The sequence below is a fragment of the Balaenoptera ricei genome, chromosome X (genome assembly GCF_028023285.1).
Source record: "Balaenoptera ricei isolate mBalRic1 chromosome X, mBalRic1.hap2, whole genome shotgun sequence".
NCBI classification, from domain to species: domain Eukaryota; kingdom Metazoa; phylum Chordata; class Mammalia; order Artiodactyla; family Balaenopteridae; genus Balaenoptera; species Balaenoptera ricei.
The window spans coordinates 34,124,523-34,151,972 of record NC_082660.1 but is presented as its reverse complement, the minus strand read 5'-3'; positions in this window follow the sequence as shown (position 1 = coordinate 34,151,972).

Sequence of the window (27,450 nt, the reverse complement as noted above, 5' to 3'; positions counted from 1 at the left end):
TTCTTCTCTTGTTTTATTGTAATGGGGAGGATTTTTAGCACGACGTTTTTTGTTTTTTTTTTAATAAGAGATGATATTTTTATTCCTGCCTTTAAGGTAAAGTATTCTAGAACTTTGCATCTTAAATTGTATATATATTTGTTATAGGCGTCTGGTAGATACACTTATGAAAGTTAACTTTGCCAAAAATATTTATCTTTAATTGTTACTACATTTTATTCAATGGTATGACAATGACTGTTAATGAAATATTTCTCTCATTTGTTATTTTAGTGAATTACTTTAATAAATTATCTAATATGGTACTATTCTTGCAATTTTGAGATTAGCCCTTCGTTTTCATGTAATTTTTATAAAAAACTGTTGATTGTGTTTTGCTGATAATTTACTTAGATCTTAGTTTTGTTGATCTTTTCTATTGTTTTGCTGGTCTCTATTTCATTTATTTCTGCTCTGATCTTTGTTATTTCCCTCCTACTGCTGACTTTGGGCTTAAAGTTCTCTTTCTATTCTAGTTCCTTGAAGTATAAAGTTAGGTTGTTTGAGATTTTTCTTTGTTCTTCAAGTAGGCATTTATTGCTATCAAATTCCCCCTTAAAACTGCCTTTGCTACATCCTACACATTTTGGTAGTTGTGTTTTGATTTTCATTTGTTTCAGAATTAAAAAAATTTTTTTCTTTTGAGTTCTTTTTTGACTCATTCATTTCTCAGGACTGTGTTGTTAATTTCCACGTATCCATGAAATTTCCAGCTTTCCTTCTACTTCCTGGAGCTGTTTACAGGTCTATAGCTAAGAACATGGTCAGCACGTCAGCTGCCTGGGTGTGGGCCTGTCTTCTCAAAATGGCTCTCCTCATTCTTGGACTGCACTGGGTTTTCACAGCCTCTTACCTGGATCCCAAAGCTCCCACAAAGGCACTTTTGTTCATGGATGCATGGCAAATTATTGCTGTTGAGGGAGGGATATTTGACCATCTTGCTAACATCACTCCTTTTCATCCTAAATTCTAAGCCCTCACAGACTTTTCTTACTTTTCACACTTCCACTATCACCCTTCTTCCCAAACCAGGGAAACTTTTTCTACTTATCATAATTTCTCATTAACAAATCTCTGAATACAAATTATACCTTATTCTTCTGATCTTAGATGTTTGAAATTGAAAAGCCAAAATCTGATTATTTGTATGTCCCCCTCTCTTCATTTCTGCTGAGTCATGCACAATGGCTATTTGACTGAATAAGTGATAGTCAAAGGGCAGAAAGAAATATCCAGAAGAGTGTAAATTTATTTAGTTCTTCCTAAATATCACCCTGTGATGATATTTCCTGGTGCTGACTGCACTTCCATTTCTTTTTCATGACCTGCTCTCCCCTTCACTCCTTCCTTCTGCCACAACCTGCAAATTCAGGCACTTTCGAGAATGAAAACACTTTTTGGTCTTTATTAAGATGAAGAACATGTACCACTTCATCACTGGGCATAAGAAACAGCAAAATGGAACTTTTAATATTATAAAGCTATTTAGAATCCAGATGGCATAAATAATTTCATATGATTTTCTAAAGCTCTATGGAAAAATAATGACCCTGGAGAATCCGAACTGACAACCATGGGACAAAGACATGTGGGAATAACTTGTAACTATATACTTAATTGACCTTGAAGGAAAATGAGTCTCATATTTGGTGCTGAATACAATTTAATAAAGATTGAAATATATTACTATCCAAACAAGTTACCTAGGCTATTTTATGATATTATTAGAATCATATAATGTTTACGCTCTGAATTCTTTTGGCTGTCCTAACAATCACTATCCTGATTTAGAGCAAAAGTAATGGAAAGTAGTTAGATAAAATAAAGCGTACCATCCATCAGTATTTTTAGTAATTTATTTTCACACATCACTTTGAAATGTTGTATCTGTAGTTAAGTGAGATAAAATGTATAATTTAAGTTGGCTTACTGAAATTATACAATTTCTTGTAGTTTTTGTTGGAAAAGATTATACTTAACTCTCTATAAAAATATTAGTATTGTAGAAAGTGTTACGTCTCTAAATATTTATTACCTTTCAAAAATGCCAGACTGAACAAATTCCAAAGTATACCATTGTTTGTGAAGAGTGAAACAATTATTTAGTTACACACACACACACACACAAACACAGACAATGTCAATGTGTTATGATTATTCTGACAAAAACAAATTTTGAATTCTAATACATTAACAAAGTACTGAATTTTAGATTTTGAGAGTTTTTCCAGTCAAATATTTTTAAAAAACACTTTAAATTATTTATATATTATTTATATACTTATTATATTTATACAACATATAATTACATGTATCCACATATATATATATCCTTAAATATATATATACATATATATACACATATATATACATATATATACATATATACATATATATATATGTGTATATATATGTATATATATGTATATATATCCTTAAATAACAATGTGGTGGTAGATTATGCAAAACTCCTTAAGTAACAATGTCTATAGATGGGGATGATAACATATTGTAGCCCCATTTTACTAATGATAAAAAGGATGATTTTAGTTACAATTCAGTTTAAATGAAAAACATGATATTTACATTTGTGTTTTATTCTGCTTGAAAATATAATTTTTTCATTTTTAACTGCTTATATTACATTATTAATCCTCATCATATACTGTAATTCTCATATATTCATATATGTGTATTTAGCTCACATTTCAGCTGTAATCAGAAAACTTGGCTGTCAGAACAAAACAGACTTTGATGGTTCCCACACTGTATTTAAAGGCATTAAGGTATTCACACATTGGAACTCTTCCACAGCATGCTGGTAGCAGACAAGAATTAAAAACACGTCTTCTGAATCCTTTTCATATGCTTAATAATTTAGTAGTCCTAATGTTCATAGAAATATTATTTGCATCCCAGGCATAAAAAATAAAGACCAAACATGCTTCTCAGGCAAAAATATTATGAGCACATAAACAGCTGTTCTCTTTGACATTGCTCTTTGACGCTGGTATCAAAAATAGTATTTTCCAGGTCAACAAAGGGAGAAATAACTAAATGATGGAGTTACGTATCCTCTGGTGACAAATAAACACTCTGTAGAAATAAACACTTTGCTCTGCCATCCCACTTCTCCCCTACTCCCATCATTTCCTCTAGTGAGTTTAGATGTAGACTCCCTGGCAACAATATTTCAAGGCCTGTGACACTGCTAGTTAACTGCAGGTTGAATACATTTCCAGGAAAAAATGCCCCCTTCCTTAACTCAGTTTCCTGGTATCTACCTTTGTGTTATTTACAACCTTGTGAAATCAGTAAGTTTTCTATATGTGTTGTCATATTGGTCAGAGCTAAGAGAATTGTTGTTTTAAAGAATGATTAATTCTATTTTTTCCAAGGGCATATGTCCTAAGAGCCTGTTCAGAATCCTTTAGAAGACTAAAAAGATAACAGATATAAAAAGAAACACATTAGCTCATATAAAAATAGAATTCAACTGAGATCCTATGTATAAGGGGAAATGGAAAGAGAAAACTTTTAGAGGTTATAAGGTAAGAAATGATCACTGTTTAATATGAGAGAAAGCAAAAGTATTTTCTCAGACCCAAGACATACACCAGGCAGTCACTTGCCATGATTGGCAAAGATTTGGGGTGAAAATAGAGAACTCTAAAGGCACATAGGAACTGTGAATTACTAGAACTGCATCTCAGCTATTTATAAATACATTTCCATTTAGAAATGTGTTCACTGCAGTGATGACTCTCAGAATATAAGCCACGAAACATCTGGCAATATTTAATACCACATCCTATCTGCCTCCATCTTGGGCTGTATTAAAAGAAGTAGTGTCCAATTCACAGGAAGGAAGAGTCCCACTGTAATGATCAGAAACCACATCTCTGAATTCATCCTAGGTGTATCCCAAGGTAAGTAATCCAGAATAATGACGTAAGGAATTCTTTGATTTGACAGTATTCTTTGATTTCATTTTTTTAGTCAGTGTAAAGAAGATTTCAGGAACACCAGTTACATCCTTCTAAAGAATCTTAGAACTCTTATGTAAAAAAATTTGATTTAAATGGTTTTGTTTTACCAGAAAGTAAAAAACATTTAAAAAACTCAATAACAAAAAAACAAACAAGCCAATCAAAAAATGAGCAGAAGACCTAAACAGACATTTCTCCAAAGAAGACATACAGATGGCCAATAGGCACATGAAAAGATGCCCAACAGCACTAATTATTAGAGAAATGCAAATCAAAACTACAATGAGGTATCACCTCACACCGGTCAGAATGGCCATCATCAAAAAGACTACAAATAATAAATGCTGGAGAGGATGTGGAGAAAGGGGACCCTCCTACACTGTTGGTGGGAATATAAATTGGTACAGCCACTATGGAAAACAGTATGGAGGTTCCTCAAAAAACTAAAAAGAGAGTTGCCATATGATCCTGCAATCCCACTCTTGGGCATATATCTGGACAAAACTATAATTCAAAACAATACATGCACCCCTATGTTCATTGCAGCACTATTTACAATAACCAAGACATGGAAACAACCTAAATATCCATTGACAGATGAATGGATAAAGAAGATGTGGTACATATATACAATGGAATACTACTCAGCCGTAAAAAAGAATGAAATAATGCCATTTGCAGCAACATGGATGGACCCAGAGATGATCGTACTAAGTGAAGTATGTCAGAAAGAGAAAGACAAATACCATATGATATCACTTACATGTGGAATCTAAAATATGACACAAATGAACTTAGCTACGAAACAGAAACAGACTCACAAACATAGAGAACAGGCTTGTAGTCACCAAGGGGGAGGGGACATGGGGGAGGGATGCATTGGGAGTCTGGGATTAGTAGATGCAAGCTATTATATATAGAATAAACAACAAGGTCGTCCTGTATAGCACAGGGAATTATATTTAATATCCTATGATAAAGCATAATGGAAAAAGAATATGAAAAAGAAAGTGTATATATGTATAACTGAATCACTTCTCTATACAGTACAAATTAACACAACATTGTAAATCAACTATACGTCAATAAAATAAATTTTAAAAATATTTTAGCTTACTAGATGTACGGTCCAGTGATACAATATAGTTCCTATCTACATTACTAACTCTGGGATAGCATGGTAGATCATCAAGGCCCAATTTGCCTAAGGATTTTTGAATAAAATTTATGGGCGATTTTTAAAGTCCTCAGACACTAGAAATACAATGTTGCATAAAAGAGGGAAATTGCATAACGCCTGTCTTCTATGTAATGGAAAGAAAAAGTGCTCCTATTGATGCAGGGAACAATAAACACATAAGTCCCTCTTCCCAACACAGAGTCAGAGCAGGAAGAGGAAAAGTAGGTGTGCAGGACATAGTACCACCATTCTGAGGAGCTTGCCAGCCAATCTCCTGAGAACTTCATTCATTCATTCTTTTAGCATCAACAAAGGGGAAGACACTGAAGATGAAACAGGAAGACAGTGGGCTAGAAACTCTGAGTACAAAGAATATGAAGTAGTTACGAGAGGTGAAATTTCTGGAATGATGGAGTGAAGAGCATGGCAGACTCCCTGCCTAGCAAAACTATTTATCCAGCAAAAATTACAAAACAAAAAAATCTTATTAAAGTCTCTAAATTTTCTTAAAATCATATAGCATAGGAGAAACATTTATTAAAGAAAATCTATGGAATCATGGTAAGAATGGTGAGAGTTTGCGGCATCTAAGCTGCAACCTGGTCCATTACCCACCCATTCCCAGTTCTGTGTTACAGATGCTCTACCAGGCATGTAAAACAAAGAACATGGCAGATCCCTCTCACCCCACCCCCCAGTCTGTGCCTATATTTTCATCCCAGGAGGGTCAGACTGCTGGTTTTCCTCACTCCTCTCACTCCCAAAGTGCAGAACCTCTATTCTGAGTGGGCAGAAGAGAGGAATGGTCTTCCTTCTCATATCCAGTCCCCACTCATAAGGTGAAAGCTCTATCTCAGGTGCTACGGGCCAGGAATCCTGGCCCCAGATCAGTGATAGAGTGGAGGTTTCATGCCTGGAGGGACAAACTGAGAAGACCAGGCCTAATGTTTCAGTCCCCCAGGGCCCGTTCTTAGAATGAGGTTGTTGCACTGGAAAAGCGGGTCCTCACCATCAGCTCCAGTGCAGTGGCAAAGGGGTTCATCCAGGAGTAAAGGAAAGATTGACGGGACAAAACCCCCTCGGCTCTGCGTGAGAGGATGGATGGACATTATTTGGATCAGTGAGTAGAGAACTCATGCCAGAGAGTGTTGCTGAGAACAATGGAGACCTTAGTGGACCAGAGATGTAGTTCAGATATAAACAAATTGGCAGAACAGCCAGAAGTTTAATAGCAAGGACCAGGGAATGACAGCACAATGAAAAGCCCTCCTAGGATCAAAGTCAGTCCTAGAGTTTGAGAAGGCTGTGCATATGCATTATGTTGCATCCACTCAGAAGCAATCAGAGCAGGACATGAGGCAGAGCCACACATAGACCCATTAATACAGGGCAGAAGTCTTACTGGCACAAGAGGCTTAAACAAAACCTCTGACAAAACTCTGACTATCCAATGAGCTCCTTGAACCCAGGTGTGACTCCTAAGAAAGGCTTAAAAATATCACAATCATCGCTGGTAGTATGGCACACTGCATACATGCCTAAGGCTGCACTCTATCTAGAGTTATCAGAGATGAAAACTTCAAGCCACTAGTGCCCAGCTGAATGTGGCACAAAAAAAATGTAAATTCCCCGAACTCAGATAGCAGCCTCCGAACCATACAAATATCCCATGGTAAAGATTAAAAATCTAACTGGCTAAGGGTTCTTAAACACAGCCTTTGACCAATAAGTGCTTTATGACAGCAAAAGGTAACTCTAGGTAGCCAGACTAAAACATAAAAACAAAGGGAAAAATAACTCAGAGCCTATACACTGAGGGGGAAATAGACTTTGCAGAAATAGTTGAGCCAAGTTACTAAACAAACAAACGAGAAAAAAAAAACAACCATAGTTACCTCTGGAGAGAGGTCAGTATCCAGAGTTGCTATAATAAATTATCTAAAATGTCCAGTTTTCAAAAAAGAAATTATGACACAAACAGGAAAGTGTGACTCACACATAGGGAAAAAAGCTGGCAATAGAAACTGTCTATAAACGGTCCATGATGGTGGATTTATTAGATTAAAAACTTCAAAGCAGCTATATAAGTATGTTCAAAAACTAAAGGAACCCATACGTAAAGAATTAAAGGAAGGTATGATGATGGTGTTTCATTCAAAAAAGAATATAACTAAAGATACAGAAGTTATTAAAAAGAACAAATGGAAAATCTGAAGTTGAAACATATAATAATTGATATTAAAAATTCAGTAGAGGGTGTAACGGTAGTTCGAGCTGGCAGAAGAAAGAATCAATGAACTAAAAATATAGATTGATAGAGATTAGGCAATCTAAAGAACAGAGGAAAAAAGAATGAAGAAAAATAAACACAGCCAGAGAAATAGGAAACTGTTAATCACACAAATATACATATAACGGGAGCCCTTGAAGGAAAGGAGATAAAATGACAGGAAAATACTTGAAACATAATAGCTGGGAATGAAACACTAATTTACAAATCCAAGAAGCTCAACGAACTCCAAGCGCTATAATGCAAAGAGATCCCCACCCAGACACATTATATTCAAAAATGTTGAAAGCCGAAGAGAGAATTTTGAATGTAGCAAGAGAAAAAAAATGACTCATCACATTTAAGGGAACCCCATAAGATTAACAGATGACATCTTATCAGAAGTAATAGAGGTCAGTGATTTTAGCAAGATGGCAGAATAAGAGGACCCAATGCTCATCTCCCCGCACAAAAACAATACAAACAATGGCTAAACGACTGATAAAACTAGCTCTGAGAGAGTTCCAGAGTGAAAGAAGAAGGCTGCAAAAACCCCATAGAACACAAAAAAACTCAGGATCACCACATAGAAAGGCAAAGGAAAACATTTTTCCTGCATCATCTAATCCTCCATTCTGGCAGGACTCAGCATCAAGAGGAATTCCCTTAGCTGCAACCATGCTTCACATGGGTAAAAGAGAGCAAGAGGACTCTAGCGACCTTTGTCACCACTGCAGACACCTGCAGTTTTTGCCACTGCAGACCCCTGCAGTCTTCACTGATGCTGATACAAGTTGATGGTACGGCCTGGAGTCCATACTACCCACCCATTAAACTGATACCCCACATTAAAATGAAAGAGAAAAAACATGTGATCCTTGCCCTAGACACAGAAAAAGCATTTGACAAAGTTCAACATGCATTCATGATTAAAACACTTAACAAAATAGGTATAGAAGGAACTTACCTGAACACAATGAAGTCCCTATATGAAAAGCACACAGCTAGTATCATAATCAATGAGGGAAAACTCAAAGCTTTCCCTCTAAGACCTAGTGCAAGACAAAGATGTCCACTCTGACCACTTCTATTCAACATAGTAGTAGAAGTCCTAGCAAGAGTAATTAGGCAAGAAGAAATAAAAGGCATCCAAATTGGAAGGAAAGAAGTAAAATGATCTGTTTGCTGATAACATGATCATATATGAAGAAAACCCTAAAGAATCAATAAAGAATGTTTTAGAACTAATGAATTCAGTAAAGTTACAGGAAACAAGAATCAATCATGCTTCTGTAAAGTAACAATGAACTATCTAACAAGGAATTAGGAAAATAATCCCATTCACAAGAGCAACAAAAAGAAGAAAAGACATAGGAATAAACTTAACCAAAAATGTAAAAGATGTGCATACTGAAAATTATAAAACTCTGATGAAGGAAATTAAAGAACACACAGATAAATGGGATGACATCCTGTGTTCGTGGATTAGAACACTTAATATTGTTAAAATGTCCATACCACCCAAAGTGATCTACAGATTCAATGCTATCCCCATCAGAATCCTAATGGCATTTTTTTTTTACAGAAACAGAAAAAACAATCCTAATATCCATATGGAACCACAAAAGACCCCTAAAAGCAATTTTGAGCAAGAAAAACAAAGCTGGAGGCATCACACTTCCTGATTTCAAAATATTCAATATATTACAAAGCTACAGTGTGATACTGGCATAAAGACACACATACAGACCACTGTAATAGAATAGAGAGCCTAAAAACAGATCCATGCATGTATTGTCAGCTGATCTTTGTCAAAAGAGCCAAGAACAAAGAATGAGAAAAGGATAGTTTCTTCAATAAATTATGTTGGGAAGCTGTATGTTCATATGCATTAGAATGAATTTGAACCCTTATCTCATACCAAGTACAAAAATCAACTCGACATGAATTAAAGAATTAAAAGTAAGACCTGAAACTACAGTACACTATAAGAAAACAGACAGAAAACACTTCTTGACATTTATCTGGGCAACGATTTTCTGGATATGACACCAAATGCACAAGCAAGAAAAACAAAAGTAAAATAAGTGGGACTACATCAAGCTAAAAAGATTCTGCACAGCAAGGAAACAATCAACAGAGTGAAAAGGCAACCTACAGAATGGGAGAAAATATTAGCAGACCATATGTCAGATAAGGGGTTAATATCTAAAATATATAAGGAACTCATACAATGCAAAAGCAAGAAAAATAAAAGAACCTGAGTAAAAAAAAATGGGCAAATGATCTTAATAGACCTTTCTCAAAATAACACATACAAAGGGCCAACAAGTACAGGCATATCTCAGAAATAATGTGGGTTCAGTTCCAGACTGAGGCAATAAAGCAAATTTTTTGGTTTTTCAGTGCATGTAAAAGTTATGTTTACCCTAAACTTTAGTCTATTAAGTGTGTAAAGCATTATGTCTTAAAAATGTACATATCTTAATTAAGAAATACTTTATTGCTAAAAAAAAATGCTAACCATCATCTGAGCCTTCAGCAAGTCATCATCTTTTTACAACAGTAACATCAAAGATCACTGATCACCATAACAAATATAATAATAATGAAAAAGTTTAAAATATTGCAAAAAATTAACAAAATGGGACACAGAGACACAAAACGATCAAACACTGTTGGAAAAATGTCACTGATACACTTGGTCGATTCAGGGTTGCGATAAACCTTCAATTTGTAAAAAACACAGCATCTGTGAAGCACAATAAAGTGAAGTGCAATAAAACAAGGTATGCCTGGATATGAAAAATTGCTCAACATCACTAATCATTAGGGAAATGCAAATCAAAACCACAATGAGATATCACCTCACAAACCTCACATTAAAAAGACAAAAGATATCAATATTGGTGAGGATGTGGAGAAAAGGGAACCCTTGTGCATTGTTCATGGGAATGTAAATTGGTACAGCCATTATGGAAAAGAGTATGGACGTTCCTCAAAAAATTAAAAATAGTGTGATCCAGAAATCCCACTTCTGGGTACCTATCCAAAAGGAAATGAAATCAGTATCTTGAAGACATATAAAGCATTCCTATGTACACTGCAGCGTCATTCACAATAGCCAAGACAACAATCTAAGTGTACATTGACAGACTATGGATAAAGAAAATGTGATACATATCACAAAAAAGAAGGAAATCCACCATTTACAACAACATAGATGAAAGTAGAATATGTTATGCTAAGTGAAATAAGCCAGACCTAGAAAGACAAATACTCCATGATCTCACCTATATGTGGAATATAAAAAAGTCAAACTCATAAAAGCAGAGAGTGAAATGGTGGTAGTCAGAGGATGATGAGGGTGGGGGAAATGGGGAGATTTTTGGTTAAAGGGTACAAAGTTCATTTATGCAGGATGAATAAGTTCTGGAACTCTAATATACAGCATGGTAACTATAGTTAATACTATGTTGTATACTTGAAATTTGTTAAGAGAGTATCCTCACCACAAAAAAACTATAACTATGTCAGGTTATGGATATGTTAATTAATGTCATTTTTGTAATCATTTCACAATATATACATATATCTAAACATCGTATTATATACCTTACGTATATACAATTTTTATTTGTCAATTAAAACCTCGACAAAGCTAGAGAAAAAAGAAATAAGAGATGAAAAAGCAGCGAGATGACATATTCGAAGTGTGGAAATTTTTTGAGCACGAGCCACCTGTTCTCCTTGCTTGGACCTGCAATAAACCCTTCTCTGCTCCAAACTCTGATGTTTGTTTGGCCTCACTGTGTGTTGGGCACACGAACTTGTGTTTGGTAACAAACTGAGTCATCACATCTATTGTAAATGGCACTGAGCCTGGTCCTTAGCAATCCTTAGCAAATGATACTTTTCTAACTATTTAGAAAAGTTTGGAAATCAAACTTCATAACCAAATAGTTTACAATCAAGAGTTTTATAACCGAGTAACTGATTTGGGAGTATCTCGTTCCTCCTGGAAATCATGTGTAGAAAAAAGGAGAAATGAAAACCAAAAAACTTTAAATTATATTTTCAGTGAAACTAGGAGATAGAGAAAACTCACAGACTCAGTTGCATATAGATTACACCGAAGGTGAAGCTGCACAGGAAGCAGGTGGCTGTGAGAGGACTGAGGGGGCGGAAGGGGGGCAGAGGGCTTCAAAGAGCTCTGGGATCTCAGCCGTCTCCAACCAATCGTTGCTTCCCAAATGAGGGCATCCTAGCTGAGCGGGAAATACAGGGAGTATAACTGAGACTGAGAACCTCAAGAGCCCTGGGGAAGGAAGAGAGAGACAAAGTCCAGAAAGAGTTTGGGAGCCCAGAGGTGGCAGACAGCAGGACATGCCAGTGAGAAACAGCGTCTAAGGGTGCGTGATGGTGGAAGAAAGGGCCGTGGAGGGAACTAGGAAATCCAGCGCTGGCAGGAGAAGTTCGCCCGAATCAGGCTGGGCTCAGAGAGTCAGAGCAGGGCTGGCTACAGAGTTGACCATATTGTAAGACACTCAATGTAGTGACAGAGGAGGGAGGTGTGAGCTGTGAAGCTGAGAATGATATCATGGCACATGCCTGTATTCCTCACACCAGCTCCCTACTAGAAGTCCAGGAAAATCCATCTCATTTAAATGAAAGCAACAGGAAAGGAGGAAGCTCTGCCCACACAGAAAGGTACTACAGAATAAAGCATGAATGAGAGTAACATTAATTCCTATAGATAATAGGAAAACTCACCTGAAAATGGTTTTGATGAAGCAGATAAAAATTATAATTTAACATTTCAACAAAAATTTTTTAAAAAGGAAAAAAATAGAAAACAAATAAAAACAAATGCTTGAAAAAGCAATTATAGTTATGTGGGAATATCATGGAATACAAACGTAAGAACTCGAAGAAAAGGTGGCCAAAAAAAGAGGAAGTGATGGCCTGAAAATAGGATGATATGAAATGTGAATCAACAGAATTCAGGAAACAAATTAAAAAAATATTTTAAATGAAGATGAAATTACAAGGAACACAAGAATAACCACTACAGAAAGCACAGTAAAGGATAGAGGAGAAATAAATGAAGAGCAAAGTTTACGGAAACGTAAGTAAAAAAAGAGATTTAAAAAATTAAAAGCAAGTCTCTCTGTAGAAATGGCTGATTATATACCTGAGGATGAAAATGTGGAATGTGAGCCTAGAACATCTGTTCATACTAGGAGATTATTAAATAATATTTGAATCATGTCACACCAACTAGAGAAGAATTATACCCTGCCAAAAATGGGACATTTAGGGCATGGATAGTAAATGCAAAGAATGAAAAACAAATACGTTTTAAAATATCTTTAAATCCATTTGTACCTCTCCCTCCCTCTCCCTCTCTTTCTCTCTCTCTCTCTCTCTCTCTCTCTCTCACACACACACACACACACACACACACACACACACACACACACACACACCATCACACTCACTGGTCAACTTTGAGGGATGCAAAGGAATGAATTCATTACTTAGAAAATAAATAAAAGGAAAGAATTAAGTATTTATCTTGCCATTCTAGAATTAACTGTAACTTCAGGTACTTCTTTATAGAAACATCCTAGCTAATAAATAAATGAAAAAAGAATAATAGAATATCATCAATTTGCAACCATTATTGAAATAATGGAGCAAGGCAATGCCTATCAATGGCTGTTACTCTAACAAAGATAGCATCAGATATTCTGTGCCTTCTAATGAAAGTACACTGTACCACTTACGAGACAGTTTTGTTAAAAATGCAAATCAGAATCTAATGAAAATTCTATATCTAATCAACAATTTACATAAAATACAAGAGACAGGGGAGCATGTTAAACTAAACTATAGGGATTCAATTAGTAAAATCCAGATTGTGTGAAACAGTATAGAAGAAACCATTCCGTTATTTTGTTGTTGTTTTTTGTTTTTTTGGGTTTTTTTCAAAAAATAAACGGCAAGAAAATAAAGGAAAGAGAGGCATTTTATCAATAAAGAGTCAAGGGACATAACCTATTGCAATGTATAGGCTTTATATGGAACATAATTCAAACTAACTATAACAAAACGTACAAACTGGGGAAATTTAAATACTAACTAGATATTGGATGATATTAAGCTATACTTACTGCATAGAGGTGATAGTGATATTCCTGTTTTTAAAGAGTCTTTTTCATTTAGAGATACATTCAGAAATATCTACAGATGGGATAATATGATGACTGGGACCTGCTTCAAAATAATTGAAAGGGTATGCTGAAAGATGGTTTGGATGTTTGCTAAGAAAGTGGGTAGGTATATGGATGAAACAATATAGATATCCATTATTTTTTGTCTATCTTATTTTTACTCTTTCTCATAATAAAACATGAAAATATTTCTAAACTTACTAATAAAAGGAATGCTCCTGAATGACATTTCTTTTAGAAATTTTACAGAAATTTTCTTTAGGTTAAGGAAATTCCCTTATCTTCTTAGTGTACTATGTTTTTATCACAAAATGTGGTGAGCTTAGTAAAAAATTTTCTGCTTCTGTAGAGATGTTACTATTTTCTTCTTTTAAGCCACTGATGTGGTTTTTGTAGATTTACTTCTTTTACATACTTTCCAAAGTTGAGCTATTCTTGATTCCTGAAACTTTATTCGAATCCAATGCAAAAAAACCCTCACAAAACTATAGAAATTAGTCAGAAAAAAGTTTCAATATGCACATAATTTGACTCCTCAAAGAAGTTCAAAACAATTCAACAAAACAAATATTCAAAACTATTATTTAAGAAGATGCTCCTGAAATAAAGGAAGATTTGAATATACATTTGAATACCAACTTCATGTACCTGATGAAAATGATCCAGGATAATAAATCTCAAGACATATCCTGGTAAAATCATTGAACTTTTGAAGGTATTTTTTTTTAATATATATTTTATTTATTTATTTTTATTTATTTTATTTTGGCTGCGCCGGGTCTTAGTTGTGCCATGCGGGATCTTCCTTGCGGCATGCGGGATCTTTAGGTGCAGCATGTGGACTTCTTAGTTGCGGCATGCGGGATCTCTTAGTTATGGCATGTGGGCTTCTTAGTTGCGGCATGCGGACTCTTAGTTGCGGCATGCATGTGGGATCTAGTTCCCCGACCAGGGATCGAACCCAGGCCCCCTGCATTGGGAGCATGGAGTCTTACCCAATGAACCACCAGGGAAGTCCCAAAATCACTGAACTTTTAAGATGAAGAAATAATTCTATGGCCATCCAGGTAAAATGCAAAGGTAAAGGAAACTGGGTTGGTATTAGATCTTTTTCAATAGCACCATTAAATAACAGAAGACATTGAAGTAAGACTACAAGATATTTCTTAAAAAAAGTTTGAAACAATGATTTTGTATCCAAGCAAGCTGTCCTTTAAGAGTTTAAAACATTCAGTAATAGAGGGGTGGGATAGGGAGGGTGGGAGGGAGGGAGATGCAAGAGGGAAGAGATATGGGGACATATGTATATGTGTGACTGATTCACTTTGTTATAAAGCAGAGGCTGACACACCATTGTAAAGCAATTATACTCCAATAAAGCTGTTAATAAATAAACAAATAATTTTAAAAAATAAATAAATAAATAAAACATTCAGTAACCAGGGTGATATCATTTTTATGTGCCTTTCCTAGAGAATGAGCTTTAGTCAACTAGTGATGATTAGGAAAACTTTTGGCAAAAAGACTGCTGATAAACATAAGTAACTATATATTTAAGATAAAATAATGGCTTGAAACAGCATGTCAGAGTATGATTTAAATGTTATATGTTCTGAAATTATATATAATACAAATAACAAAAAATGAGACAGAAAGGAGGAGAAAGACAGGAAGTAGAATAAGCTTACAGATGACCTCATGTATATGAGCTGTAAATCAGATACAACATTAGGCTGATAAATAAGGTATACATAACCTCAGGAGAATCATAGGAGTCTACAGTAGAACATGTGGTAGGTACTAATATAGTAAAGGAATTAATTGTAGGCATTCACCAATGTGGTTTCTGAAAAATACAAATTTGAAGCAGTGATTTTTAAGTAAAAAAAAAAAAAAATCACAGGTAAAAATCTGGACGATCATGTGCTAATATGGCTTTTCCACTAGTTATGTGATTTTAGGTAAGGAACCTATTCTTCAGCTTTCAAGAAGTGATTCATTAGGTGAATGAAGGGGTGGATTTTTGCTCTCCTAGTCTGATTTGAAGGAAAAAGCAAATGTTTTCAACCAGTCAGCGCTGTGTTAAAATATTCTCTTTTCCACTTATTATCTATGACTTGGGAAAGTAGCTTAAAATGGCTGAGACTTATTCTTCATATGTACAATGGAAATATGGGCATTATCTGCTAGTTGCCCACCTGGGATCTATTTTTCACTCTTCTTTACTAACATAACCATGATGCTGTCCAGGCAACGTGTTCAGCTAAAATACTTGCTTCTTCAGCCTCCCTTCCCATGAGGGATGCCCTTTCACACAGTTGTAGTCAATCACTATTATAAAATACTCTTCCCTTCATTACCTTATTTTCATACCAAAGAAAAAGATAAATTATTTTAAAGCAACATCTATTATCTTCTTTCTTGCTCTCTGGGCTTTGTCTGGAGCTTTATTGTTTGAGGACATGTTTACTAAGGTTTCCAAGTTGTTTTCCAAAATGCTGTAGCATCTGCAACAGAATGGGCTACACTTGAGTAATATTTATCTCAAGTTATTGAGGTTTAAATTGAAAGTGGCTTTTCACTCCCTCACGATTAGCCATATCCAAATAAATCTCGAAAGAAAGGTCATCGAGCTTTCTAACCCAAAGAATCTCTTCACCTCCCCTGTCATTAGCATTAAACTTTCCTAATAGGCACGGAGATAGCAAGTTCCTTTAGAACACCTATTAATCACGCCACCATATCTGTGCCCTGGGAGGATGACCTCAATGCATTATATCAATTGGGTCCCTTTGAGTTCTGGCTTCTGGTTGGGTTTAGGCAAAGTGAGACACCAACAGGAGATCAGGATATACATTCTTTCAGCCTCCTGTCTCTTGGGTCAGGATTTTGTACGGTCTGCTTTCTTTTCCCAAGGACTTGAGTTTCTAACGGGTGGCTCTCACCTGCAACTATCAGTTCTCTTGGCGTTCCAGTGGCTGACTCCCCCTGCTTCTTCACACCTAGCTGCTACTTGTGATCCACTATTACAGCAATGGGAACCTTCACCAAACCCTATCAGTTCCCCTTAACTCTGCCTTTCACTCAACCTCAATTACCACTTTCTGAATGTGGCATTTACTTCAGGCCACAAAACTGACCTACACCGCCCTACAGTGCTTAGCCCATAATCAGTGCTTAACAGATGCTTCTTGCTATTATTGTTTTTATACGGACAATGTGGTTAATACATCTAAATTCGATTTTGTCCAATTTCAAGCCAGGGCTTTTTTCATCTCAGGGTATTTCCAGCACTGGAGAATTTCTAGTCACTGCCAGTCTTTATAAAACTTCAGCTTAAGGAGTACAATGTGATGATTAGAGGGGCCGACACATATGGATGCATTTCCAAAAGTTCAAAGCTTGGAACTGCAAAACAGTTTAAAAATCTCATCCATACGAACTCTAAGTGTCAATGTTTTTTTCATTTTATAAGAATTTGTCAAAACTATTTTTGCTGAGAATATTTGTCTAGTTGGCTGAAGTCTGGAATTCTCTGCATTTTCATTTTATTAGTTTTAGGGACATATTTACTGTTATTTGGCTTTGAGTTTCTAAGACCTATGTCCATACGCTTCTTGTAATTATCACGACACAGCACCCTCTTCCTCTTGTTAGTTATTTTCCATGTGCCTAATATTTACTGATAAGTTTCTGATCTCTTTGAAAGCAGGGATCATAAATTTTACATTTTATTTCATCCACAGTTCTTAGTGCAGTATTTGACCCATTGCAGGAGAGTAATTGATATTTATTAAAATAATAATTAAGTGTAGAATATCACGTTTAAGGGATAAGACTGTGTATGTGTAGGTGCGTCTACGAAATGTTCAGGTGATAATAAAAGATTAGGTGATTCAATAATAAAGTACTACACAGTGTGGTACAGAGTTCACTGAGAGAATGCTTCATGGGAATTAGAATAGCCAAAGAGTCATTAAACCATCCAAGGAAATAAAAGCTTAACCTTGAACTGCACCTTGAAGTTTGTAGGAAATCTGGCTAAGAGAAGAGGCAGGGACTGACATACAATTGCCTGAAAATGGTGGTTCCAGGTGAGTCATATGTAATGAAAAAAGTGTGGAGACAAGTAGCAATGAATAGGGACTTCCCTGGTGGTCCAGTGGGTAAGACTCCATGCTCCCAGCGCAGGGGGCCCAGGTCTGATCCCTGGTCAGGGAACTAGATCCCGCAGGCATGCCGCAACTAGAAGCCCACGTGCCTCAACGAAGATCCCGCATGCCGCAACTAAGACCTGGCGCAGCCTAAATAAATATTTTTAAAAATAGCAATGAATAAAAGATGTAGGACTGAAGAGGAGAGAAAGAGAGTCGAGTAAGTGAAGGCTGTTAGGGTTTGGAGAGTTCAAAGAGCCTGGGGAGTCTGGGCTTGGTCCCCTAAGTGACTGGCAACCACTGTAAGTGTGGGGGACAGGACGGCTGGGGTGTAGCTGTCTTGCCCCTTGATGGGAGGGCTGTAGGGCTGGGAGGCCAGAGAGGAGGCCGGAGAGGACATAATAAATTTAAGATAATACAGGCTGCATGGTCTCTTTTTCCATCGAGTTCAAATGAATCAGAAAGAAGTTCTTCACGTCTGCCTTCTCATTATGGGCCCTGGGGCATAAACCAGGCTGTGGACCAGGTTTGGAGTCTAGAAACTCTGTGGGGAAGTGGAGACAGTTCGAACTAGCCTTTAGTCTCTACTACTTTGGAAATCCCTGTCTTCTTCTAAATCCCCACAATCCACAACTCTCTGTGGACAGAGACTTCTACAGAGACTGCTTTTTTAACAAAAGAAAACCGTTCGGGAACTTCCCTGGTGGTCCAGTGGGTAGGACTCTGTGCTCCCAATGCAGGGGGCCCAGGTTCAATCCCTAGTCAAGGAACTAGATCCCGCATGCACGCCGCAACTAAGTCTGCATGCTGCAACTAAGGATCCCGTATGCCGCAACTAAGGATCCCGCATGCCACAACTAAAACCCAGTGCAGGCAAAATAAATAAATAAATAAATACCAGTTACAGTTGATAAAAAGAGAAAACCCTTTATTATTTTGAGAGAGGCACAGGGAGATTGTCTTTTGCCCAAATACATATCTCTATTTTATTTTAATCAAATGCACGAAATGTGGTGAGATAGTTGCACAGAGGGAAGTGGCAGTGTTAAAATCATGATTTTTTTTTCCCTCCATCAACCCCATCTTATGAGTAATGTGAGCCTGACTAAATGGCAAACACATTCTCTTGCTCGAGAGGACCAAGAGCCTCACACATTTTGAATAGGAGCACAAGTTGTAGAGCAAGATATGCCACAGTGAGGGTGGGTGACATTATGGAAATAGAAAGTAGCAGTTATCTGCGTGGGCTTGCCACCTTAGCAAGATGTGATTGCCCTTCTTTCTGTCCTGCCTACTCCCAGATTTTCACACAGTTTCCACTGCACTCGCCAAGCTCAACGCCTAAGTCAGGCCCAAGATGTTCTATTACTAAACTGTTTTCCGAACAACAGCATAACCACCTGCGTGCTACAATGCTGCCTGTGTGTCTGGCTGATGGGAGCCAATAAACACCCCACGCACCTGTGTTTCCACAGTCGTGAGGCAGGAGAACGACACTATTTCCTAGGGGAAGAGAATAAAGGCAGACGTGTCACCAGTCCAGCTGTGAGTGAGGTTAAGTCCAGGAAAGGAGCCTTCTAGGGCCGCGTGGAGACTCATCTCTAAGGATCTCTGAGATCAGGAAGTCCCCTCATTCCAATTCGCAGTGATATCTGGTGACAGAAGTTTCTCGCAGTCAGGCAGTTGAGGGAACAGTCAGCCAGACGATATGGGAATGCTCGCGACGAGACGCCTGCTGCCGAGATAATGCCCAGCTGTGATTTTTATTTCTCTCTGTTTGGATAACACGACTCGTTCTTACTGCCTTCACTGAGATAGACTGCCAAAGAAACGGCCAGTTTGGAAGAACACACACTGAAAAATCAACATCCCCGACTCATCTTGAGATCACGGCAGCAACAGGAACGTATTTCCAAAGAGCCAGAATAAAACAGCAGGAAGTCAGGAGAGATGTGGTCTTGCCAGACTGTGGCATCATCTCACACAAACACACAGAACTGAGAGGAGGGGGGGGGGGGCATGAGACTTTCACCGCAATATTATGGATTTCTTGGAAATATCAAATGTCAAGCACAACACGGTCCCCACTGCAGCCACCGATCTTTCGGTAACTTCCATTTATTCCTATTTCCCTCCTCTGTTCATTTGCCACTTGCACAAAATAAAAAGATGCCAAACTGGTTTCATTTTTAAATCCTAATATTAGTCAATATATATGCCCCTCAGGAAATGGGTTTGGCTCATAAATGCAGAGCCTTGCTCATTTTTCCTCTTAATATGGATGTGATTACTCAAAATGCAGGGTGCTCTTATTGTTATATTTCTCATAAAACTGTGATTATTACATAGTTGATTTCAGCAACAGTTTTCTACCTTTTTAATATTTCATGTCTGGCAAACCAAAGATTTTAGTAGACTGGATTCTGTGCAGAATTGTGGCAGAGACAGGGATGAAAAATTCAGGATTTGCAATGATAATTCACCTCATGAATTTCATCTACTTCTAAAGCATATCCAATAGCAATAATGTAGAGGATTTCTACACAAAAACCTGGCTACTTACATTTTGTCTCTAATATGAGCAAAATGGTAGAGGAGCCTTAGCTTAGGACACCCTTTCATCATTTCTTTCTTTTTTTTTTTTTTTTTGCATGAACCTCTCCGACTCCATCCCCACCATTATTCATGTTTCAAATGTATTTTCCTAGATTCGACATAACTTCTAATTGTTCAACATATGTCAACAATGTCATGCTTTCCACCATGGAAAGCCTTCTTCCCTGATTTTTCCTACAGGGAAAAAATGGAAAAGAAAAAATAAAATTGTCATATCAATGTCATGTGATATTTGTCTTTCTCTGTCTGACTTACTTCACTTAGTATGATAATCTCTAGGTCCATCCATGTTGTTGCAAAAGGCATTATTTCATTATTTCCTGCCTTTTTTAAACGAAGTACCAGAAAATTTTAAATTACATATGATGTTAATATTATATTTCTATTGGACAGTGCTAGTACAGACTATTAACTACAGTTGTTCTTCTAGGTCACTGCTTTGCAATGAGAAAGCCAGTTCATGTGAGATCATGTGATTTTAAGGAGTTACTAGTGGGTAAATTCAAAGCCTTTTGTCAGCCCTGGTATTAGTTCCTTTTCAGCCTGTTTGCAACAGTAGAGATGAAGAATTTATTCAAAAATAATGTGTGGAGCACCTGCTATTTGCAAAGTGCTGCATCAGGTACTGTGAAAAGACACTGTTATTTCATGGCCCAGATGCTCATGGAAGTTAAAATCTAGCAGAGGTGGTAAATAATTGCAGCAATAATTATTCAATTACAGTTGTGACAAGAGCTACAAAGGAAATGCACAGGATTATTGCATTTAGGGGTAGAGGGGTGACTGGATAAAAGGGCCAAGTATAATTTTCCAGGTAACGTGGTATTTAAGCAGCATGGTGTAGTGTGTTATATGTGTGTATGTGGTAGTTAATGTTAGAGATGTGTATCTTGGATTCCAGCCATGTTCCTGCTATTTTTAAGCAGCATGTTCTTAGGAAATTTACTTATAAGCTTTCAGAGTTTTCACTTTTCTCATCAATAAAACAGGGATAATTATATCTACCTTATAGGCCTAATGTAAGGGAAAAATGAGATATGATGTGATAAACAACTCACATGGTGTTTGGTACATTAGGCACTCATCAAAATTAATGCCCACCTTTCATCTTTGCTTTCCATGCTTCTGTCTCTGTGCCTCGTTTCTTATTTTACACAGTCTCCTTGCCAACTAGGATATCAGTCATCTCTATGTTGATGAATCTTAAATCAACATCCTCAAGTTCATTTCTAATTCAACCAACATCCCAAAAGTCTGACAGACATAACCAGATAAAGGTACCATATTATACATGTATTTCGAAAAGTACAGGTTTGTTAGTGACCAATTATTTCAGCTTTTGTATATCTGAAAAAGTATGTTGTCTTTGTTTTTGCTGGCAACAGAATTTTAGGTTTACATTCTTTCTTCCTCAGTGCTTTCTTCTCACTTTTATGGTTTCCAACATGATAGGTGTTGTCATCCCTAAATTTATTACTTTATGTAACATGTCTTTTTTCCGTGGCTGCTTATAAGTCTTTCTCTTTATCACTGGTGTTGAGCAATTTGATTATAATGTATATTGGTGTAACATAAGGATACCCTGAAGATATTGTGGGTTTGGTTTCAGACCACTGCAATAAAGCGACTATAGCAATAAAGCGAGTCACACAAATTTTTTGGTTTCCCAGGGCATATAAAAGTTACATTTATATTATACTGCAGTGTATTAAGTATGAAATAGTATTATGTCTATTAAAATGTACATACCTTAATTTAAAGATACTTTATTGCTAAGAAATGCTAACCATCAACTGAGCCTTGAGCAAGTCATAATCTTTTTACAACAGTAACATCAAAGGTCAATGATCACAGACCACCATGACAAATATAATAATAATGAAAAAGTCTAAAATATTCCAAGAAGCTAATGGCTTTTACTAAGTTTGAATACAAAGTTTATCATAACAACAAGATACTACTAAGATAACTACTACTGTTCCCAACCATGTCCCATACTCCCCCCTCCCCCTGAAAAAAAATTTCTTTTTTTTCAGAGACAGGGGGATTGAATGAAAAAAAAAAGTAATGTGTTCCATTTAAAATTTTGGTATATGGCATTTTCTAACTTAGGAAGCCGCAATGTTCTTGGCCCATCATGACATTGGGTAGCATTAACTGTAAGTTTCGTGCTTCCAAATCACTTTTGTTTTTAAGAATTTCTTGATACTCTTATACCCTGCCTTCAGTTTTGATCCTTTATTCTTTCTATTTGTCAGGTGCACAGGATTACCTTTTTTAAGCCTTGTGTCTTGTCACCAACTGTTCCTACTTGGTGGCCATGTACTTGGGGAAAAGGCTGCATGATCTTTCTGGCTCCACTCAATGACTAAGGATACCCTGCTTCCTTTGCTTGCATCCCACAAACTATTTCCCTCATCCTATACACTGCAGCAAATCTCTCCTTAGTTGATGAGATTGTGTTTATCTCCCTGTACACCCTACCTATCTTGAATGGTCTGTCATTGTCTTTGCCTTTAAAATCCTTCCTCCTCCCTTTGAATAATGATGGGGCTAAGTTATACCCAAAACTCACCCTACAAGCTATTTCCTCAGTACCTTGCAGAAAACACCAAACAAAAATACCATTTTAAAAGAGGTGTATTTTTTTTTCTTTTAGAATGTAAGCTCCTCGAGAGCAGCGACAATGTCTTCTGTATGTTCTACTGTGCCTAATACACTGTAAATACTCAATAAATACTGATGATGGGGGAAAAAAAAATATTGCAAGAATTACCAAAATGTGGCGCAGAGACATGAAGTGGGCAAATGCTGTTGGAAAAATGTTGCCAACAGACTTGCTTGACACAGCGTTACCACAAACCTTCAATTTGTAAAAAAACCACAATATCTACGAAGTGCAATAAAATGAGGTACGCCTGTACTTTATGTTTCTTTTGCTTCAATTTTGTTGAGTTTCTTGGATCTATGAGTTTATCGTTTTCACCAAATTTGGAAAATTTTTGGTCATTTCAACAAAAGTAAGTAGCTTATGCAGAATTTCTTGTTTGATAAAAGGGATATTTCAAATCAAGTGGTGAAGCTGGTGGCAACACAAAGAGGTATTTTTTTACCTTTTAACTTATAGGAGTTCCCCTTTTCTTCAATGAAATGGTATCACTTATGTAATTTAAATGATAAGAAAGAAAAACAACAAAAAAAGACAGAAAACAAAAGAAAACAAATACTCTGGAATTTGTCAACATAATACAGGCAATACCTTGGAGACACTGTGGGTTCATTTCCAAACCACTGCAATAAAGCTAAAATAGCAATAAAGCTAGTCACAGAATTTGTTGGATTCCCAGTGCATATAAGTTATGTTTACATTATACAGTACTCTATTAAGTTTGCAATAGCATTACATCTAAAAATACATACCTTAATTAAAAAATACTTTATTGCTAAAAAATGGAACCATCATCTGATAACACAGCGTTGCCACAAATTTTCAACTTGTAAAAAACATAGTGTCTGAAAGCACAATAAAGTGCAATAAAACGACGTATGCCTCTAAGTGAAAAGATGTTCATTATAGTGCATAATGTCTCATTTTTTGACACTCTCCTCAAGAAAAAAAAGTCATATTTTTGTAGTTCAAGGAGTAAGTGCTCTTGGATAACTATTTTGTTTAATCTGGTAAGTATTTTGAATTATGCAATTGTCTAAATTTACTAGTGTATTGAATGTTGGAAACTTGTGGCCCACAAAATGTAAGTCCTAACTGAATGCATTTTAGCCTAATTTGTCAGTGTGCTTTGTCCTCACTCTGCATTTTCTGTTTTCTCATGGCACAACTTTAAAAAATTTATCATACACTTTCCAATCTTAGATATTCTTTTTAAGCTTCCTCAAATTCTTTTTGGAACAACATGTTGTATAAATATACGAGTTCATAAACAAAACGTGATTAAGTGGTTAGTTCTGTTAAATAGTATTATACATGGATACACCCTATCTATACCTGTCAAAGGGCCTAGAATATTCATGGCAAATGGTCAAGTTACACTCTTGCAAAACAGAACAATTCTTAATCTAACTAATTTCTTAAATTTCAACAAATCACTTCCCTTCATATTACAGAAACAATACACAAAGCAGGTGGGCATTATTGTCAATTTCACATTCTTTTACATGAATTACATTTCAGTGTCTCTGTTAGAGACTTGAGATTTGTCCTAATCCATACATGATGATAGGGAAACATGCTAACTTCAGCAGGAATATTTTCACAAATCATCTCTAAGGGCTACTACCCCTATACATGTCCCAATGCTTCAACTATCTCTTCCTGATTAACAATCTGATCCATATTAAGTAGTGTAAAAAAAGAACAATTTCTAATTATTATTTCTTTACAGTTCTAGGGGTTGACTAAGCTCAGCTTGGTGGATTTCACTTGGAATCTCTCATTATGTTGCACTCGAACAATGCCTAGAGCTGGAACCACCTCTGAGCCTTCCTTACTCACATGTCTAGTGGTTGATGTTGGCTGTTGGTTGGGACATCAGCAGGGGCTAACAACAGAAACACCTACACACGGCCTCTCTATGTAGACTGGGCTTCCATGCACCGTATCAGCTTTGTTCCAAAGGCAAGTGTCCTAACAGAACCGGTCAGAAGCCGTACTGCCTTTTCTAAACTAGCCTCAGAAGTTATACACCATCACTCTAGCTGTATTCTCTTTAGTAGCCACTGTTAACTAAGGCCAGTCCATATTTAAAAGGAGGTGAGGTGGGAAATTAGACTTCACCTCTTGGTGGGAAGAGCGTCAAATAATTTTCAGGTATGCTTTAAAACCAGACACTCATCTTGCCTCTGTGATATTGACACTTACTAGTATCAATTTGGGATGACTACCTTTCTCTTTCTAAGGGTTCCTCCATTCCTTACTAGGCTTCTTCAAAGTTTATGTCCTTCATAACTTCATCACTACACAGCATACAGCATAATTATCTACAACTCCCTATCTGTTGTCATTGTGCTTTGTCCTAAGACAACATTGCTGCATTCTGTCTTAACTTTCTTGAGCTTCAGGGGATAACGGGCTGTGCCCAGATTAAGAGGAGCTATCACTCTGTGTTGCTGATGGTGGGGCTTTGGTAGGGCTAAAAGACTCTCTGGATACATTAGTTTCTGGAATCAATTCAGATTTCTGGAAGTTTATCATTATTCTATTGCTTTTAGTCTGTGAAGTGCTATTCTTGAATGATGCACAAAGGCAAGAAGACTCACTGAAGACCATGTACAGTTATGCTAAGTGAACTAAGTTGATTTCAAATTTGATTTAATTGTCAATCTGTCTGGTTGAAGAGGTTCTGATCAAAGATCAATTTATTCATAGTATGGTTCCAAGGATCAAAAGGTTTGAGTGTCACTGTAGTCATGTGAGATCACTGGAGAGTCAACAGATTGACCTTTCTAACTACTGTCCCTTTATGACCAGGCTTCCAAGAAATTACTGTTTGGGATAGTACTCTCTGCTCTTTGAAATTTGAAACCTTGAAAACTTTCAACAATACAAATTTGTCATTACTAAATGCAAGACCGTAAATATTTCTACAGTTAGAAAAGTAATGAGAAATACAATAAAAGGTGATTATCCTCCTATTTGTTAACCTTATTTGCAACCAGTTTACTGGTTATTTTTTAACCAGTAAACTACAAGTTTTAAATCAGGTTGACATCCTACCTGATTAAATTTCTTTATGGGATTTAATTTGCTTTAATCAACATTAATAAAGAAAATTAAAAACACAAATAAGTGGAAAGACATCTCATGTTCAAAGACTGAAGAATTAATAATGTTTAAATGTCCATACTACCCAAAGTGATCTAAGATTCAACACAATCTCTATCAAAATCCCAATGGCATTCTTAACAGAAATAGAAAAGACAATCCTAAAATTCATATTGAATCACCAAAGATCACAAAGAGCCGAGACAGTCTTGAGCAAGAAGAACAAAGCTGGAGACATCGCACTCCCTGATTTCAAAATATTTTACAAAGCTATATGGTACTGGCATAAAGACAGATACACAGACTAATAGACAATAAAGAGTCCAGAAATAAATCCATGCATCTATGGTCAACTTATCTTCAACAAGGGTGCCATGAACACAAAATGGGGAAAAGATAGTGTCTTCAATAAATTGTGTTGAGAAAACAAGATATTCACATGCAGAGGAATGAAAGTAGACCCTTAATTCACACCATATACAAAAATCAATTTAAAATGGATTAAAGAGTTAAACATGATACGTGAAACCGTAATACTACTAGAAGAAAACATAGGGGAAAACTTCTTGACATTGATGGCCTGGGCAGTGATTTTTTGGATAAGACACCAAAAGCACAGGCAATACACACAAAAAAGAGACAAGTCAAATTGCATCAAACTAAAAAGCTTCTGCACAGCCAAGGAAACAATCGAGTAAAAAGGTAACTTCCAGAATGGGAGAAAATATTAGCAGGTCATATATCGGATAAGGGGTTAAGAACCAAAATATAAAAGTAACTCAAACAACTCAATAACAATAAATAAATAATAACCCTATTAAAAAATGGGTAAAGGACCTGAATAGATATTTCTCAAAAGAAGACATGCAAATGACCAACAGGTATATGAAAAGGTGCTCAATTTTACTAATCATCAGGGAAAGGCAAATCAAAACCATAATGAGATATCACCTAACACCTGGTAGAATGACTATTATCAAAAAGGCAAAAGATAACAAATGTTGGCCAGGATGTGGAGAAAAGGGAACCCTTTTACACAGTTGGTGGTAATGTAAATTGGTACAACCATTACAGAATACAGTACGGAGGTTCCTCAAAAAATTAAAGATAAAACCACCTTCTAAACCAGCAATCCCACGTCTGGGTATATATTTAAAGGAAATGAAATCAGTATCTCAAAGAGATATC